Raw genomic sequence first — 20,830 nt, 5'->3', positions numbered from 1 at the left:
ACAATAACATAGCTCACTTGACAATAAATCCTATTTATACAGTGGAACTCCATTTTACAGAGGCAGCTAGTACAAGGCTTTTTATCTCCATTTTGCTACCAAGGAAACTGAGGTTCAGAAATATGAAGCAACAAGCCCACAGATGAGTGGTTCATCGGTAATTAGCCCAGGTCTTAACGGGACCCTCACCCTAGTGTTCTTTCTGAGATACCCGGATGACCCTAAATAGAGATGAAGAGTAAGGATGAGATGAAAACCCAGCCTGAGGTTTTTGTTATCAAGTGCATCATAGTGTAAATGATGGAAGTGGCAACAGGTTAGTCTTTGGGGCTGGAACCAAAGTCAGAGTAACACCTGGTAAGTAACAGGAACAATCATTTAATTCAGTAGTATTTCTTAATTAAATGGCTATGCGTGAGTCATTTCGTGAGAGTGTGTATCTCTTTCAAAAGCAGCATGCAAGTAAATAGGAAAACCTAATAGAGTATATGGTTTTCCTCTCCTTTCCTTCCTTCCTATGGGAGGTGATCTTAGAACAATTGGACTGAGAATTCCAATCAGGTTTCCTTTCCACCTGCGAATACAGCCCTTCACTCTCTCTACAGAATTCTTGAATCTTGGGAATTCTGTGTTTCTTTTGGGTTGATTTGTCATCAGGACATTAGCTCTGGGCCATAGAATTTCTCCCACAAAGGACTCTGACATATGCCATGCCTCTTAATCAGAGACCAGAAAGTTCTAACAACCCTGGGACCTTTTCAGGCTGTGAAATGCATGAATGGGAGGGAACCAGGTGGGTTAGAAATTAATATCTCCTAATGATTGTTTTATGGGAACGCTGAAGGATGATTCAATAGGGGAGGCAGTGTTTCATGGTGGTAAAGAATATTGGACCGAAAATCAGGAAACCTGGGTTCAAGTCTCCGCTGGCTGCTTACTAGATGCTAGGGATAAGTAGGTTGCACAGTGGATAAAGTTCAAGAGTTGGAGTCAGGAAGACCCAAGTTCAAATCCTACCCCAAACATTTATTAACTGTATGACCCTGGGCAAGTCACTTAACCTCTGCCTCCATTTCCTTGTCTGCAAAATGAAGATAACAATAACACCTACTTCACAAGCTTGTTGTGAGGATTAAAAGAGATAACATGAAAAGTACTTTACAAACCTTAAAGTGCTATACAAATGCTTACTAAAAATATTATTATTATCAACTATATAATCTTGAGCAAATATCCAGCCTCAGTTTCCTCATCTGTAAAATGGTCATTATGATGAAGCTTCTACTACATAACTTATGGAGCGGTCATAAGCCAAGAATTTTGTAAACCTTGAAGTTTGAGTTGTAATTATGTGTTCACATAGCCTTTTCTTGTGATAATGAGGGCAATCATTTTACTTTTTACATTTTACCAAGGGGAATTAAAAAAAAATCACTGAGAACAGGACTAACCCTTCCTGGCTATCATCTCCTCTTCTTCCCACCCACCCCCCCAAAAAAAAATCTTTAACACATTACATTATTCAAGAAATATGAAACATGTATATAACAATATGTAACTGCATAGATGATTGAGCACTTTGCACCAATAGCAAAAACATCAATTTTGTAGGCTCCAGAAAGGGTGGGGGCAATAGAAAAACCACTAGATTTGGAATAAGAGGACGTACATTCAAATCTTAGCTCTACTACTTAGCTGGGTGACATTAAGCAAGTGACCTCACCTCTCTATTTCTGCTTCTGCATCTATAAAATGAGGGTTCTAGAGTCCAGGGGTGGGGAACCTGCAGCCTCAAGACCACATGTGGCCTTCTAGGTCCTCAAGTGAGGCCCTTTGACTGAATCCAAACTTTATAGAACAAATCCCCTTAATAAAAGGATTTGTTCTGTAAAACTTAGACTTAGTCAAAAGACTGCACCTAAGAACATAGAAGGGGTAGTTTAAAGTCCCTTCCAGCACTAAACTTTGTATTCTGATATCATATAGCAGCACTTCACATCCAATATTCCTAGGGGAAATGGTATTTCTGATTCTGTGCCAAATTAAATTAGTCCTATTCCAAGCCCTGGTGTAGCTATTTATCCTTAGCAATTGGTTTCCAGACCTACTTCAAAGACCCTTGTGTCTCTGGGGACCCTCATTTGGATTCCTTGTCAGTTTTGCTCCATTGGCTACCAGGTGACCACTTAACTCTGTAAATGAGAGAGCTCTGTCCCCATGAGGCAGACCAGAATGGGAGGATCATTTTTCAAGATACCCGACAGGCCTCCTTGCTCCCTAGAATGATAGGGACTCTGCAGAGCTTCCTGGGGAAGCCAGGAAAGTTTTTGTTAAGGGATGCACTGCTGTGTCAAAACTACAATAGGCTATATTTTGGAGCAGGAACAAGATTGGTAGTAAATCCAAGTAAGTACAGCCCCTGAGATGCTCAGAGTCGGAAGATGTCAGAAACTAAACTGAATTAGAGGGAGGGAAGGGTGTTGTGGCTCCTGGGCTTTTCTTAAGTAAATGAGATGTACAAAATGGCTTTTCTGGGGACTGATCTCAGGTGGATTGATGGATTCCCATTTGCTAAATGCTTAGATATCTTCAGCTGGAAGGTAGTAGGGGTTTATTTAATCTCCTGGCCTATCCCTGAGTCTAAGCAATACCTGCAGCTAAGGAACCAATGTGGGCATTTCTAACTGTGCCTCATTCAAAAGCAGAGTCAGGCACTACCTCTGACTCAAGGAAAGCATTAGGCTAATGGCAGATGGCTTTGGAAAAAATCATTTCCATTAAACATGGTATCTTCGGAGTCAAAGGTCTTGACAAATCCTGATACCAAACTAACCTCAGTGAGTCACACACCTCAATCTAGGTAAGATAAAGTATTCTATTTTTTTTAAAGAAAATTGTTGTAGTTGTTGATTTTAAAGTAGATGCTCCGTTCCAGTTAGAGTAACATGGAGGATGAAGGTGGGAGGATGAGTAGAGCCCCTAAATAGACATTCATGATGCAACTGAGACGTAACTTGTCCTCTGGGACAACCTAATACCTCGACACCTCCTGCCCAATGAATACTGTCCTTGCTATCAGAAAAGCAGAGCTCAGATTGAGTTGTTCTAATAAAACTTTATGCACCAAGAGTGGCCTTGACAATTTGGGGATTCAGCACAAGTCAGACTGTGTACCTAGATCAAAATAAAGACACTAGTTGTACGTACCTTGAGCAAGCATCTTACAGAACAGCCATGTGGAAGGTACTCTGGAGGGGGAGTCAAGAGACCTGGAACTGAATCCTAGTTCTAACATTTACTAGCTAGACCCTTAATTTCTCTGAACCTCAGTTTCTTCCTTTATAAACTGGGGACAATATTTGTGCTGTCTGCATCACAGGATTGTTGTAAGGAAAGGACTTTGTAAAAACTATAAAATACCATATAAATGTGAGCTATTGGTTGTAATAATAATCTCTATGCACTTTCCTCTGCTCCTTTGCAGACTTCAGTGTCCATAGGTGTGGATCAGTGTATATGAGGTGAGCTTTTCTCAGTGTGTTGATCAGTTTTGCTGGGTTTTTTTCTTTTTAAAATAAGTTTTTGTTATATGTGATAGCTCTCATGGAAGGACAGAGGAATAGATATCTAGGCAATGTGAAAACAAAAGATATCAATAAAAATCTATTATTATATTTATAATAAGAAGCTCTCTGGACCTCAGTTTCCTCATCTGCAAAATGAAGGGTTTGAACTAGTTGATCTCCAAGTTCCTGGGCAGATTTAACATTCTGGGTCCCTAAATGAGTTAATATTATGAAGGGGAATAAGGGGAGCAATGTGTCAAGACTTCCACTAGGGGGAAAGCACCCACTCTCTCTCTTTCTGTGCCCCCACTCAGCTGATATTGTAAGGGCCCGTGTGGCTGTGTGAATTATGGAGGAAACACAGGAAAGCTCATTTTTGGACCTGGCACCAAACTATCTGTAATGTCAAGTAAGTAGTGGGTTTACAGAATGTTTATAACAGAAATGATGGAGTTTGTAGATAGAGTTGTAAAAGAAATAATCAAGTTTCTCTAGTCCTGGGTAATAGAAGAAAGACCAAACCATTTCTGTTACATTGTCCTTGACTCCATATGTCTCTCTACCAGTCATTAGGAGGTTATTGGGATTTACAAGGCAACGTAAGGGCCCTTCCCCTTCAGTGACTTCTTGTGAATGATTCTCCCACTCCACCTATGTAAGGGGTTTTCTCAACAGTCATTGTGATGAAGGGATATGGGAAACCCTGGAGAATCCCTCCCATCCCCCAGAAATGCTTGGACTTTTATCAGCTATGGCCTAATGATTCTCCCACTCCACCTATGTAAGGGGTTTTCTCAACAGTCATTGTGATGAAGGGATATGGGAAACCCTGGAGAATCCCTCCCATCCCCCAGAAATGCTTAGACTTTTATCAGCTATGGCCCTGTAAGACTTGTGTAGAATATTTCCCTCATATAATGTTAATGGTTTCTCCCACCTCAAATTATTTTGTGTTTGCTTATCTCTTTATGTATTATATCCCCTCCAATTGCATATAAGCTCCTTGAGGGCAGGGACTGGTTTTTGGTTTTGTTTCCATATCTCCAATGCTTGACAAAGTCTCTTGCACATAGTTGGTATTTAAGAAGTTTTGAATTTGGAGGCAAGGGGAAATACTACCACCAGGTTAGCTGTTGACCACATACCTGGCTTCCTCATGATAGAAATAATGAATAGATGCAGAATAACTGGGAGTTTTTACTCCAGACTCTGGGGGGAGCTTTTTGTTAAAAGGGGACACACTGTGTGAACAGTGGAGGCTCCAACATTCTTGCCTTTGGCAAAGGCACTTCTCTGGCTATCATACCCAGTGAGTTCTCTCGTTTGCTTAATTATCCTTTCTGGAAGGAAATCTGATGGGATCTGTTGAAACAGCTGAAGTTTAATTGCTTCACTTATTGGGCTGTTGTTCACTCTGTCAGATGTGTGAACTAGATATGAATTTATGGCTCTTTGAAGGCTGAGTTGGGTGATCAGGTCTGGGGCATTCTGATAAACTGTACTAATATTTGAGAGGCAACATCACATAGCAAAAAGAGAGTCAGCCTCAAAATCAAGAAGTCTTGGCTTCAGTATCACCTCTGAAACCATATTGGCTGAGTGACCATGGGCAAGTTACTTAACTAGATAGATAGATGGATGAATGGATAGATGGATAGATAGATAGATATATAGGGCATTTATTTATTAAATGCTTCCTATGTGGCAAGTACTCAGTGTCCCAGGCAACCCTCTAAGACTATAAGCTGTAAAACAGCACCTACAGCCTCTCTCTCCATGCCCCCTCCTAGCTGATATTGTAAGGGCCTGTACGGCTGTGCGAATTCTGGAGGCCAAGGAAAGCTCACTTTTGGATCTGGCACCAAACTATCTATAATGCCAAGTAAGTAGTGCAACCCTCTAAGACTATAAGCCGTAGGACAGGTGCTGATAGCCATCAGTAGGAGGCTTTCATGCATTGGGAGTTCCTTATATCAATGAAATCTGAAGTCCAATTTTCTTTTTAATGTGATTGCATAGTTATTCAGTGTGTAAGATACACATTGTAGTTTAAGGAAAGAAAAGTTTTGTGATACATTTTACAGTAAACCAATGAAAAGAGAGTACAGGAAATCTAAAGTGTTCCCAAAGACACATGACTTGTAAGGAGCATGTCCTTAGAGATGAATAAAAATGATGCATTTGGGCTTATTTGGCTTCACAGGTGTTTAATTTTGTTTTAGATCCAGAAGGGAACTTAGTAAAGCCAATTCATTTTGTAGATAAGAAAACCGAGTCTCAGAGGAGATGAACTGATTTCCAGAAGGTCACATAGCCGGTTAGTTGCAGAGCCAGGATTAAAATCCAGATCTCCCAACTCCTAATACAGAACTCCCTTTCAAAACCATACAATATAGTTGAAAAGTAAAAGGATGCTAATAGGGCAGAGTTAATTATAAGTTATATTCCCCACATAGAAAATCCCTCCCATAGGTAGGGCTTCTTGTAATGGATCCAAAAACTGTGTGACCTCGGAGGAGATAAGTTCTCTTTTGGTGGTGGGACAAAGCTCATTGTAACACCAAGTAAGTTTGATTCTCATGGAAAGGTAAACGCCCTAATATCTGACTGGGAGAAAAACAAAGGACCATTTTTTTTTCCATATAGGTTCCATTCCCTTAAACAAACTGAGTTAGCTAATCCTATGGGAAGGGAGAAAGGAAGCTAGTGTTGAGAAGTCTAAAGTATGCCCTTGTTCTCTCTAAGATCAAAAGGAATGAATTTGCTAAAAATGGGAAATGCCTTAAGGTGTGAGCCAATCAAAAAGAGAGATTCTGGAATGGAAAGAGAATGTCATGGCCTTTTCACATTAGCCAAGATCAGAATATTTATTTTGCATCGTTTTGCATTTTGTATATCGTATAAGGAATATGGTACATTCTGCATCAGCACATCATTAGCAAAAATGACAGGTATCCCACAGTTCAGCAGTATTCCTCCAAAAATCAGAGAATCAGAACTGGAAGGAATCTGGGAATATATTGAGTCTAAAGCAATGTTGGAACATCCCCAAATAGTACTCATGTAGACTCTTCTTGGACCTTCAGTAATGGGGAACTCACTACCTTACTTTCTACTTTTGGACAGCCTTTAATTGTCAAGAAGTTTCTTAATCAAGCCAAAATCTACCCATTGATCTTAGTTTTGTCTTTTGGAGCCAAGACAAACAACTTGGCGTGGTGCAACGGAAAGACATTGACTCTAGAATCAGGACCTGGGTTCAGATCCTCTATCTCTTGCCTCACATGGCCTTAGGCAAATCCTTTGACTTCCCTGAGCCTCAGTTTCCTCATCTGTAAAATGTGGGTTTAGACGAAATGGTTTCTGAGGTCCCCTCCAATTCTAGATCCATGATCCTGCGAACTAAGCCCTCTCCCATATTATAGCCTTTTAAATACAGTGCTTGAAGTCAGCTATCCTTTTTTAGGACAAGAATTGGGTCTCCTCTGTACCCTATTCGCTATGCTTGTAATGTGGCTGTAAGATGGTAAGGCTTATTTTTTTCCCCAACAAATGTTTTGGGCCTGTCACATCCAGATGAACATTGTTTCCTTCAAAATTCTCCCTTTTCATGTTGCCGTTGTTCAAAACAGCTTTGGAACACTTCTCTAGAAATTGCCTTCAGAATCAGCCATATGGCCTTTAAAATAGGCTATAGATGATGGCAAATCATGATCTTTGAAAGTGGTTTTGATTTTTCAGAAACAACCAAGTTACTCAGAGCTAAGACTAGTGAATAAATTAAATTATCAAATTTGGTTAAAAAAAAAGCAGAATTATGTAAAGTAATAAGATTAGCTTTCCTGTGTGATTCCTAAACTAATTGAGAAAGCATTCCCCAAGGAAAAGCTAAAAAGAAAATGCTTTCAGCAAAGATAGAATGGAATAAGTATGCAATGTCACAAAGGAACTACTTTCAGACAACGTTTATTTGGGAGACTCTGTTCTGCTTGTGGTGTTCAGTCATTTTTCAGTCCTGCCTGACTCTTTGTGACCCCATTTGGGGTTTTCTTGGCCAAGATACTGGAGTGGTTTGCCATTTCCTTCACCAGCTCATTTTACAGATGAGGAAACTGAGACAAACAGAGTTTAGTGACTTGCCCAGGGTCACACAGCTAGAAAGTGTCTGAGGCCAAACTTGCACTCAGGAAGATGGCCCAGCACTCTATCCACTGTGTCACCTGGCTGCCCAATCTGTTCTGATATGTGTTTAAATACTAGCTGTGTAACTCTTAGGATACTCTTTGGGAAATCTCATATCCCAAATAGAGATAGTACATATTTTGCAAGGTTCTGTAAATAATGTGATTAGCCTACATCATGGTCACTGTGTCTTTCTATACTGATGCATAAACCAGAAATTTAAAAAAGGACTTAATACAATGTCCACCTGAAGAAAAGGATTAGGGAATTTGAAATATATTAATAATTCAGTTCATCAGACATTTACAGAGTATGTAATATAGATAGGGCACTACTGAATAGCAATTGGAGACAGAGAAAATTAAACAGAACCCCTACTACTCCTTAACCATAACCAGTCAGTCAATAAGCATTTATTAAGTGCCAACTATGTACCAGGCACTGTGCAAAGTGATGGGGATGCAAAGAAAGGCAAAAGACAGTCTCTGCCCTCAAGGAGCTCTCAATCTGATGGGGAGATAACATGCAGACAACTAAGTACAAAAAGGTAAATTGGAAATAACAAAGGAAAGGCATTAGAATTAAGGCGAATCAGGAAGGCTTTCCTGTAAACAGTAGGATTTTAGCTTGAAAGGTGGGACTTTCAGCCATCGAGCTGCTCCCAGCATTTTTAAGCCTACCTGAATTGGTTTGTGGTAAGAGCTATAACACTGTGGCTAACACAGGGAACTACAAGTACTTCTTTGGGTCGGGCACCCGAGTGACGGTGCTAACGTGTGAGTACTAAAAAATAAAATAAAATAGAAGCAGACTTCATTTAAAAAGGTAACGAATCCTACTTGAGAGGCAAGAGGGAGTCATGAGGGCAGTCGTATTGTGAAATATTAAAGCTGAAATGACCACTCTTTGAACTAAATAGAAAAGAGCTTGTAAATGGCACATACTGTGATGAGAACCACTCACAGTGTTGGAGTACACTCCACTGGTCATTAGAGCTGTGCTAACTCTTTAAGGAAAAAAAAAATACATACTAGTTAATGATCTTGAGGGTTCCTTTGAAAATGGCAGAAATGATCTGTTTTCTTTTTCTCTTTTTCCCCTTTATTTCTTAGTGTCCCAAAAGCCTTGGTGCACTCTTAAGCTTTTAAAGCTTGTATATAGTCTTGCCATCTCCATTTCTCTCTTGTCCCAACCCTAATCCTTAGCCTGGCATTCAAGAGCCTTCTTTTGTAAAGTTTTCATTACTCTCCTGCACAAAAGCTCAGATGCAGCCATCTACGCATTGTGCCCTGCAAATGCCGGATACAGTTCTCTTTCTATCCCTTTGCTCATACTATTTTCCTCTCTTCGAATATCTGTTCTGGGCTCATCTAAATCCTACTGTTTTTCAGAGATTCAGCTCAAATCCCATATTCTCCTTGAAGCCTTCCCAGACCTCCCCAGCCTTCAGTGATCGCTCACTCCTCTGAACTAGACAGCACCAGACAGTATAGTTTAGACTAGATGGAGTAGTGGACTTGAAGGGAGGAGAAACTGGAGGTGCCAATCTTACCTTGGATAACTAGCTAATCACTGATCTAGCAAATCCCTTAACTTCCCTGTTCCCACATTCTATAAGATGGGGAAACTGCTGTTTGTCCTACTCATCTCATACAGTGATTGAAAGGAACTCACTTTATAAACCTTAAGAGTGCTATATAAATATGAGTTATTATTAGCCCTCCTCATTTGGCTCTTAATCTCTATGACCTTATACTGTAATTTACCTTTAAAGGTGTATCCTGTTCCTTCAAGTGAATTCTAAGCCTCCAAAGGGCTGGAACCAAGTCAGGTTAAGGCACTAAGCATATATTATTAGGTGCCTGTTATGGTCCAAACCTTGTGCTAAGCACTGAAGATACAAAAAAAGGCAAAAAAAAAAAATCTCTTCTTTCAAGAAACTCACCATATCTAATACAGTCTATGGAATATGGGAGAGACCATCCAAAAAACCATGTACAAAAAAGATATATACAGGATAAGTTGGAGGTAATCTCAGAGGGAAGGCATTAGCACTGAGGGCAATTGGGAAAGTCTAGAGTGCCCAGCACAGGTCCCTAGACTCAGTAGTCTCTCAATAGATGTATATCAATGATGGCTCTTGGATCCAGTTAAAAAAACCCAAGGGCAGCTAGGTGGTACAGTGGATAGAGCACTGGCCCTAAAGTCAGGAGGACCTGAGTTCAAATCTGACCTCAGACCAAACACTTGACACTTACTAGCTGTGTGACCCTGGGCAAGTCACTTAACCCCAACTGCCTGGAAAAAAAAAGTCTCAGTGCTGGGTTCAATTTATCTATATCACATAGACCCAGTCTAAATGTGTCACTGTCTATTTCTATGGGAAATCAATTCATTGCTTGTTTTTTGTTGGTTTTGTTATTGTTTTAAATGGAGGAGGCCTAGGTTGTATGCGGTTTAACAAATTATTACAAAACTGGGAAAGGAAATGGGTGAAGGGTGGTTTCTGAAAAGGGGGTAACTGCTGTGGGAATACAAGAGGGACCAGCTACGGGAAGCTGTCCTTTGGAGAAGGAACAAAATTGACTGTATATCCAAGTAGGTAATTCTTGGGCTGCCAGGCCTCCCTAGATTTCTCTTGGCTTTCCTCTGGGGATATGAAATGTTAAAAGTATCTATATCCAGGGTGCTAGTCCTAAAAGTAGGCAGGGATTGGGAAGGAGGGGAGGGGATTATTCCACAGAATGTGAAATACATAGCCATGGGTTTTCTGATGCTAGATTTCTTTTTAAGTTGACTCACAAAGTAAAACCCTGAAATTTTTTCTCAAAAAGGAGGCAACAAGGCTGTAAAAATGTCCCCTGGAACAAAAATGGGACCCTGAACAAATCATTTATGCTTTCTCAGCTTCAATTTCCTCATCTATAAAATATGGGATTATATTTGATAGTCTCTAAGGTCCCTTAATATTTCTAATTCTATGGTCTTAAGAAGTCCCAACAACAGTGACCATATTTACGAAGAAGGATTTGACAGAGGTCTTAAGCTAGAATAGACATGAGCTTTGGATCAGCCCATTATCTACAATTATCTATTTCTCTAGGATCAAAAAATGGTAAAAATCCTTTTAAACATTCAGGCAGCTGGACAGCAGCTGCCTGGCCCTGAACCACTGGGTCACTGAGGTAGGAGAGGGCCTGCAAGAGTCCCGGTGAGGAGGGCGCCATATTGATTTCTCTGATATTTTAAACAATAAAGACTTCCCCCAGTCCCTTCTGGTGTGCATAGTCTCACTAGCCATTTCTACATAAGCAGAAGAACACTGGACATTCCACTTTGTCCAGATGAAGCTGTGATTTCCAAAACCTCCAAGGGGACACAGAGTGGAGGAATAACTGACCAAAACAGAAAAGGAGATTGCAGCACTTTCAGAATTAGTTTCAAGGTCTGTATAGAAAGCCACCTTCCTAAGATGACTCTAGGAGCTTTTAGAAAGATCTTTCATTTACCTAGTATAGAAACAGCCCTAAATATCCCCAGTGACACCAGGGTTCTGTGCCAGGTTATTACTGTAACAATTGTTTAATATTCTCAGTGAGTGCATAGTATCACTCCTTCCAGAAGATCTTTGGGGGAAACTTTAGCCCAGCTTCTGGGAGGTTTTTACTGAGCTGATGATCACTGTGTGAATAATAATGTGGGCTACGCACTAACATTTGGAGGGGGAACAAGGTTAATGGTCAAACCCCGTGAGTATCTGTGCTGAATCCATAACGAAGGCCCTAATTTCACAGGGAAGCTAAAGTACTAAGCTTCAATTTGGCCCTTTTTAAAAAATCCTGGTTCATATTGATTTTTCATAGCATCTCTAATGATTATATATAGAACCATATGTACATATGAAAGTGGGCACACATGCTGTCTTTTGTCACGGGGGAGGGACACAACTAACGGGAAAAGAGACTCAGTCTTTTTTTCCTTTTTTTTTCCTCCTTTTAGTATTTTGCTAAGAATTCAGTCACTTTGTTGTAAAATGCTGGAATGTGTTGCCATAAGAAGCTTGGATATAGATTGTTGGTTATAGAATTTCCTTTCCTGGCGCTCCTTTTAGTATTTTGCTAAGAATTCAGTCACTTTGTTGTAAAATGCTGGAATGCGTTGCTGTAAGAAGCTTGGATATAGATTTTTGGTTATAGAATCTCCTTTCCTGGTGCTCTTTAAATTAGGGCACGGAGGCTTCTGTCTGAGACAGTTAAAGGGCAGCCCAGCCCGGGGGCAGTGGGAGAGACTAGATGACCTCAGAAAACCCCTTCTCTCCTGATGCTGTGCATTTACCACAGGCCCAAATAGTCCTTTTGCCGCTACTTTGGCCACAGTACAAACTGAAAAAGGCACACTGGCTGGACTGAAGGATTGAAAGAGATTTCCTGCTGCAAGTTGGCCTAGTAGGTTCCTATAAAGCCTTGTGTGATGATGTAACGCTGTCGGCAATACTAAATTAATTTGGGGATTGGGATCGAACGTGATAGTCAATCCAAGTAAGTCTTAGTGTTAACTCATAACAAATGTGTCTCTTCCCACCCCCACCCACACCCAGTAGAGAGGTCTCTGAATCTGTTTCTTTCCATTGCAGACCTGATATCTAAGACTCCCTATTACCTGCAAGATTTGCTCCAAAGTATAGCACTAGCCTATGCTTGGAGGGGGCTTTATGTCGGAAGAATTAGATCCGGGTACCTAGAAATACATGCCGTTTTCCTCCCTCTTGTTATTGTTCCCACAAGGGGAGAGGGGATGTTGTTAGTCTGCTCTGTGTATTGATTTCTCTGACAGGTTGGGCAAAGAAACAGACAGGTAGATACAAGCAAAAAAAAAAAAGCTGCAATGCAGCTGTAAGGAGAAAAGAAAGGAAGGTTGAAGTCTCCAGAAAGGATCCTGATTTCCCAGGGGCCAGGGATCAGGCTGAACTGGACCGAGTCTTTGTATAGACTGTCCCATGCCAAGCTCACTGTAGTCCACCGGTAAATATCCTACCAGATCTATGCCAAGCCTGGAGCTCCAAAATGTTTATGGCTGGTTCTTCCTGGGCAAAGCCAAGCCAAACACTGGCAGAAATCCATCCAACTCAGGATTGTCCACACAAATAATTTTGCTGGATAATTAAGACCAGGAAAGATTTTTTGCGCTAGCAAAATGGGGGAGAGAAAGAGGGGGGTAATACTGAGGAAGAGAGGTTTTACTAAACAGTGTCAAATGATAGCACTTAACAGGCTGACCCACTGTAAGGAAACTGGACTCACTGTTCCTCCCCATAAGCCTTTCATCACTTGAGGAGGAAACCTTAATCTGTAATGACTAGCCCTTTGTATCACCTTACCTAATGAATTTCTAGATGAGTTTCCCTGAGTCAGTCTGATAAGACTATCCAGGAAGAAGGTCACCCTTGTGTTGTTGCCAATGTGGGTCCTGGAAATGCAGAGGAAGGATAATTTAGGACTATCAACTGTACTCCCCAAATGAGAAGAAAGACAGGCATAAATATTGGGCCAAATTTTTTCAAATCATCATCATTGTTATTATTACTTGGATTTATAAAGCTGTGTCCTTTAGAATAAACAATTGCCTCAGAGAACATTCACCTTTTCAATGTGGCTGTGTTGATCGACAAAGCACCAGATGAAACAGAGAGCTGATAATTATCCAGTTAATGTGACACAAAGGTCCACAGTCCCTTTGACTCAAGCCAAAAAGAAATTCCACATTGGGACCTGAATGATCCAGATTGAGCATCAGATTAACTGGATAATTGCCCAACCTCCATTTTGCTTAGGGCTATGAAGATAGATCTACTTAAAAAACACAAAAATGCTGCTGTTCTGTCTGTGTCCTTTCTACAAAGGAAAATTCCTTTATTTTAAACAGTACCTCCCAGAACAAAGGAAAGAGACACAGTAAGTCATTTGACTTATTATTGCAGTGACTATTTTGCATTTATATGACTCCTTTTTTTCCTAGGAAGAGATTAAGACACTTTATAAGACATTTTAGCCAAACAGATTGACAACCTAATTAGGAAGAGAAAAACAGATTCTATGTATCTTTTTTTTTTCCCCATCCTCCTGAGTAGAATTTGATCAGATACATGATACAGAAATGAGACAGAGGGTAGGGATGTCTGTACAATGTATTTGTGACCTTTCTAAAATAATTCTATGACATCCTAGAATGTAAGAGCAGGAAAGAACTTCAGGGCATATCTAGTTCAATCCCTTCATTTGTATCTCAAGAGAGACCCAGAGCAAGTGACTTGCCTGAGGTCACACAGCCACACACTGGAAGATCCAGGACTCAAGATCTCAAGTCTCTTGACTTCCAATTAAGCATTCCTTCTAGACCACACTGGCTCTCCTCAACTTGTAAGCTATTGTCACAGAGGGTAAGATGAGGAGAATGGCATTCTGCCCAATTGTCTTTTTCCTGAATCTCATTTAGGAAACATTTCTAACCAAGTAAAGGTAGCAACCAGTGAAGCTCTGGCTACTGCCTCATGCCCAAGGCCTTTTGGTATCTCCCTCTTCCTCTCTGTGTATCATTTCTTATCTTCCTCTCCTCTTTCCCTTCATCATTCTTCTCTCCCCCTTTTCTTTCTCCCTCTTCTGCTTGTTCACCCTTTTTTCTTCTCTTCCTGCCTTTTTTCTCTCCTGCTTCCCCCACATTTCTCTCATGAATATACCTTAGACCTGCCCAGTGGCATTTCTAGAGACTGCTGAGTTTCAAGGAAGGTCCTTGAGGATGACTATTATGGCTACAACGGAGCCCTAGGACTAGAGGGACCTTAAGTGATCAAAGAACAGAGCCTGGACAAGGTATTTGTATGCTGTAGGCAAACTTTAAAAACTGTACCCTCAAGTTTCTCTACATTTGGAGACCTCAAACCTCTGCTATAATCTTGGCAACTTAATTTACCCTGAGGTAAATAACTGATCTGTCATAGAGAACAGAATTTTCTGGCATTTGAAAATATGAACATTTATAAAAAAGAATCTTGAAGGGGGCCTTCATTTTATCCCATTCCTTACCTTTTGCCCTAGGCAGCTCCCCTACCTTGTCCATTCCTAGTTCCAGCTCTGAGAATATTTTTAAGAAGGATCATGCAAAGAACTTGGTGAATTCATGGACTCAGTCAGGCTAGTTAATAGCTTGCGTTATGATGGGGATCAGATTATCAATTATTAGTGGGCCTCCTATTCAGAATGTTTGGGCTTTCCTGTTTTGCTGGGTTGGGGTGTTCCCTTTATCTGCAAAACCCTCTGCTTCCATCTAGGGGAGGAAAATTCAGCATTTACAGAATGCAAAGTAGACATGGTTTTTGTTGTGAAGTCAGTCAGTGTGTAGATGAAGGTTATAATAAGCAACAGTTTGGACCTGGCACTCAATTGATGGTTAGACCAAGTAAGTGTATCTTCTCATTTCTATAGGTCAGAGACTGATAGGTCCTTTTGTTGGTGACTCTGACATTCACTAAATCTGTCTATGAGCTAGTGTGTCTCTAACTTACATAGAAATTAATTCATGCCTGCTTTTTTTTCATCTTCCCCTTTAATCACCAGTGAGACTCAATAGCTTTAACTATTAAGAAGATTAAGATAATCTAAAAGGTGTCTCAGTTGACTTAGAAAAAAAGCACACTGACATCCATAAAGGAAAATGGCATAATAGATAGCTGTTCATTTGGTTCTCAGAAGTCATGAAGGATGTGATTCAGTAGAGAAGAAGAAAGGGAGGACATTCTCAGTTAGAGGACCAGCAAGATGTTGCAGTTGCATTCTGAAGCCATGTGCTTAACTTGTTTGGAAGTCAGTGAAATAGTGGAAGGCAGCACAGTATATAACAGAAATAGTACTGAATTTGGAGTTAGAAAACCCAGGTTTGAAACCTGGATTGCCTCTGTGGCTTTGGGCAGATCACTTGACCTCTCTTGGCCTCAGTTTCAGTGGTTTGGATGAAATATCATCTAAGATCCCTTCTGATTCTAAATCTAACAGCATGGTATGTAGAAGCAATAGTCTATGTGAATATCCTAAAAGCCTAGCCAGTTACATTCTGTGAGGATCCATTATCCCTAGGCAGAAGGGGTCATCTAGCTCACTTGACCTTTTTCAATTCTGTTCCCTCTGCAGAGGGGGACTAAGCAGATTCATCTATTGACTATTTCATTTAGTTTATTCAACTATTTGTTCAACTATGAACTTTGTAATTTGATGGAATACACAAAAGACAAAACTATTTTTTTTCATCACTATTTGAAAGAAAAACCCTACATTTAACTTCAGGGACTCTATGCCTTGACTAACAAACCTCTTATCTTATTAATAACATTCTGCATCTACAAGGCACTTTTTCTTCCCAGAGGCTTAAAATATGTTTAGATAATGCCTCTTATTGAAAAGATCTATAGGTCATATCCTTATAGCATTCTCTGTTAGGTAAACAGGGTCATATATCAAAATCTTATCAATAGAAGGAAGCTCATAGAGGTTAAGTCATCTGCAAAAGACACTCAGGACTTCAACATAATGGTACATTGGAAATAGGAAATTCTGCTTGTATTACTATGTGTGTGGTCTTGGGCAAGTCATTTCATCTCCGTTTCCTCATCTGTGAAGTGATAGAGGGTTGGACAGAGTGAACTCTATGGTCCCTTCCAGCTCTGAATCCCATGAACCCTTATAAAAATTGGAATTTGAAGCTAGCTCTCATGATATGGGCCAAGGCTTTTCACAACTAAAATGCTCTACTTTCTTTGAATATCTCTTGCCAAGAATGACAACAGAACAAAACCAAGACTGGGTATTTGTGGGGAGGAAGAAGAAAAGAATGCATGTAGTTGAAAGAAAGGCTGATGATTCATTGTGAAAATGTTTAAAATTCTTCCAGAGATTTTCTGCAGCTTGATGGTTGTTTGGAACCTCGGGGGGGGGGGGGGGGGAAGGGGGTTGGAAGGAAAGCTGTAGGTGATTGGAAGGTGAATGGAGCCTGAGTGAAAAAGGACTGATCAGAATAGAGGTTTTTTCTTTTTGGTTTTGTTTTTTGTAATTGACTGTGTCACTGTGCTTATGATGCATCTAGCTTCAAGCTAACTTTTGGGTCTGGGACCAGATTAAAAGTTTTCCCAGGTAAGAGATAAAAATGAGGAAGTGGTTTTTAAGTGATATTTTTATTTAAACAAAGCAACATGTAAAAAGAACCTCCTTTAAAGGAGGAGAGAGTTGACTCATCCTAAACAGTGCAAAATCCTTTTGCCTTTCAACCACTTTCTTGGGATGTTTCTCATAGCTAGAAGCCTTCAATAAACTAAATGTCTTAATCTCTAAGTTCAGATCATAATGCTGCTAAAATCATAACAGCAGTGAGAATGGACAGCTAGGGCATCACTTGGGCATAACTAAACAAACGATTTGTTTCTATCGTCTACATTTCCATTTTAAAACAACAGGGAAAGTAAAGCAAGTTCAGTTCCCCCAATTTAAAAATTGTTTATGAATTATGCTTCCCCTTATGTATAGAGAGACCTCTCTTGACTTCTGATGTTTAATCATTGGATTTCATCATCTGTGCCTGGAATCTATTATAGACAAGAGAATCAAATGTAATTAAATGAACAAATAATCCTCAATAGTCAATATTCTGACATTGTTTTATGGGCTCTGCTTCAGGCTCTCTCTCTGAGTTTTATTCTCTAATGGGCTCCCTAGAAGGACAATGGTGGTTTTTGTTAAGGTTTTCATGGCTGTGGGAATAGCAACTATCAGTGGAACTGGGGAGCAGGGACAAGGCTAATTGTAAAGCCAGGTAAGTCTCTGGAAAAATGGTTGTAAGAGGAAGAAGAGGCTGATTCAGTAATAGACTAGGTTCCAAGAATATTTTAAAGAACAGTTTGAACTGTCAGAGACAATGCATTAGAAGCAAATGGTGTTTTCCCCTTTTTTGCAGCAGGCTGTGTCCTAGGCCACTAGCCTGGCTCTTTAAAATCATTTTAGTGTAAGTGTGAATTACATAATAAATAAATGGATTGACTCCCATTTTTCTTGGGGGGGAGGGCTGGGAAGGGAAGAAGATGGAGAAGAAATTATTTAATTTACTTCCAAATGGTCCATATTATTTCCCAAGGGTGACCCCAGTCTGTTTTCCCTTTGAGGAGAAAATTGGAGGAGAAGGAAAAGATACCACTGTAATAGAGTAAGAGAAAAGTAGCGAGAAATCTACCCTTTTTAATCACCCCTGCTGCTGCTTTTTTGCAGCCAATGGAAGATCAGAATTGTCTAGTTCAGTACCTCTCAAAGTGTGTGGTCCAGGGACTACTGGGGGCCCCCAAGATGTTTTCAGCAGTCCTCAAGGTTAAAATTATTTTCATAATAATACCAAGACATTTCAATTTCTAATGCAGAACATGTCAACAGATATAACCCATATAAAAAAAAAAAGAAAGGTCGGGGAGAGGGTGTCTTCAATAATTTTTAGGGTGTTAAAGGCTCCTGAGAACAAAAAACTTGAGAACCTTTGATCTAGTTTATTTCCCGTGTATTACAGAGCCCTAAGGCTAACCCTAGAATTTAAAAGCCACTCCATGGTAGATCAGTGGGATAAGAGAATGGGATAGAAACCTAAAGAGTCTTGGATAAGTTTGAAAAGATGACAGGTTTTCAAAACCCCAATGCTTGCTTTACATGGGAAGGGAAAACAATACTCCCCAGGGTTATTGTAAGGCCATGTAGGGCTGTGACTTCAGGGAACAGTTTCAACAAGCTTGTCTTCGGTGTCGGAACTCGGCTTTTTGTCCAGCCAAGTAAGTCAGGTTGGTTCTGTGTTTGTGGCACTGATGGGAGGTAATGACCGCTATTTGGTGGAAATGAGGGTTGACCCTGTTGCCCTCAATCCTCATTTGCTGGCGGACTTTGACAGGTTCTCGCAGGCTATTTTCATCCTGGCAGTATCTCTGCAGCAGGGAGTGAGATGCAGAGAACAGGGCTAATTCACTAGATAACCCTTATGGGGACAACCATTGAGGAAAAAGTTTTCTCATTCTAAGTGATATAGATTATCTACCTGGATTGTGTGCTGCAGATCATTGTTCAACTTTCTGCTTCCCTTTGGTTGTGTAAATGCAGCCCTTCGGTGTCATACAGCTATTTACCCTTGTCCTAGAGAATTAGGTGCTCCATCTAGCTCCATCATTAGAACCAAAGTAATTCTCTTTCATAATAATAGCTCACATGTATATGGTGTTTTAGTGTTTAGAAAGAGCTTTCTTCCCCACAGCGTTGTGAGGAAGGTGGTACAAGCAATATCTCCATTTTATAAATGAAGACACCAAAGTTTATAGAAGTTAGGTCACTTACCCACCAACAACTCAGGGCTCCAACTCATGACTTGGAACTCTTTGACTCTTCTAGATTACCTCTTTCTTTCATGATAGCATGATAATCTGCTGTTCCAGGTTAAATGAACATTTTTCCCATCTTTGGGGGAGATTTTTTGTGAAGTCTGCCGACAAAGCTCAGCACTGGGTGACACTGGGTACAATGTTGGGAACACCAGTCCCCTCTGGATCTGGAAATGAATACTACTCTATATCCCACATTGTGAGGTTAAGTTCAAAGCCTCTGTTGTAAAACCTGAGGCAGAAAGTAAAAATCATTAGCATGTCATCTGACCTAGTTTTGGTAAGTCAGATCCTATAAATGCATGGTAGATTTGGGGGATAGGACGCATTTTGGATCTGCAGTCAGAACAGGACCTAGGTTCAAATTCGGCTATTATTTATTCCCTGGGTGAAGTTGTGCAATTCAGTTAACTCCTCCCACCTGTTTCCTCATTTGTAAAGTAAGAGTTTGACTAAATGAACTCCAGGTGCTAGCTCTAAATCCTCTGAAAGGGATGCTGATGGCTACTTTTCTTGTTTGAGAAAAGTTAATGGGAAAAGTCATAAATGTGGCCTTCCAAAATAAAAAGATCATTAGCATATAGCAGAAACAACTTTTCCCTAAGGCCATCTCTCAAAGACAAGGAGAAAACACCTGTAGCCTACGGGTCCCTTTGCCAAAATATTGTGCATCTGGGGAAAAGGAAGAGGGGTGAGAATCACAAGTACTATAGCCAGAAGTTTTAGTTGGGGCAAGGAGCACTGTGGGTCTAGAGATAACACCAAACTCGTGTTTGGAAGTGGAACCCAGCTGCAAGTAAAACCCAGTGAGTGTGAAGTATTCTACTTAAATATGACCAAAAGGATGAGAACTTGGTAAATTTGGTAGAGGTATGATGTTGGTTTCTCTCATAAAATTTTAAGGCCAAAATGGACATGAGATCATATAATCTAATGTCTTCATTTTATAGAAAAGGAAAATGAGGTCCAGAGATACTGTGACTTACTAATGGTTAAATAATTAAATTCAAATAAACTATGCTAGGTTCTGAGGATACAAAGACTACCACCAGGAAAAAAGTCTCTGCCCACAAGGAACTTACCTTTTCCTAGGGAAAATCATACAAATAGAGTGAGGATTAGAACCCATATTTCCTGACAACCAGCCAAGTGTCTACTACACAATGAATTCAATGAAGACTGAAACCTAACTTGTGTTTTTAATTTTACTTTGATATAATAACTCTATATCTTCCTCTGAAGGGCTTCTGAGCTTGGATATACGAGTGACAGGGGACAAAAATGCCATAAACTAGAATGCTGGAGGCGATTATTTATATTTATGATTACTTTTCCCATTTCTATTTCACTCAAAGTAGAGAGAATCATTCTCATTTAAACAATAATCATGTTTATAAGGTGCCTTTTATTTCCTCAAAATTACTGCCCACACTTTGTATTCTAAAGAAACCAATAAGAAGTGCAGACGTTGTCCAATTTTAGCAAATGGCCATGCTTTATCTGTGGCTTGTCAAAATTTCACTGAAAAATCTGGTTTGTCACTCAGTTAAAATGGGAAAAACAATCCAAGCATGAACGGATGAGCCCAGATGGTTTTAAAAACATCCAAAAGGAAATTCATGTGAAATGAAATGTGCCT

This window comes from Phascolarctos cinereus, unplaced genomic scaffold, assembly GCF_003287225.1.
Source record: "Phascolarctos cinereus isolate Bilbo 61053 unplaced genomic scaffold, phaCin_HiC Scaffold_3;HRSCAF=262, whole genome shotgun sequence".
NCBI classification, from domain to species: domain Eukaryota; kingdom Metazoa; phylum Chordata; class Mammalia; order Diprotodontia; family Phascolarctidae; genus Phascolarctos; species Phascolarctos cinereus.
The sequence above is the reverse complement of the archived record's forward strand: the minus strand, read 5'-3'. Positions refer to the sequence as shown.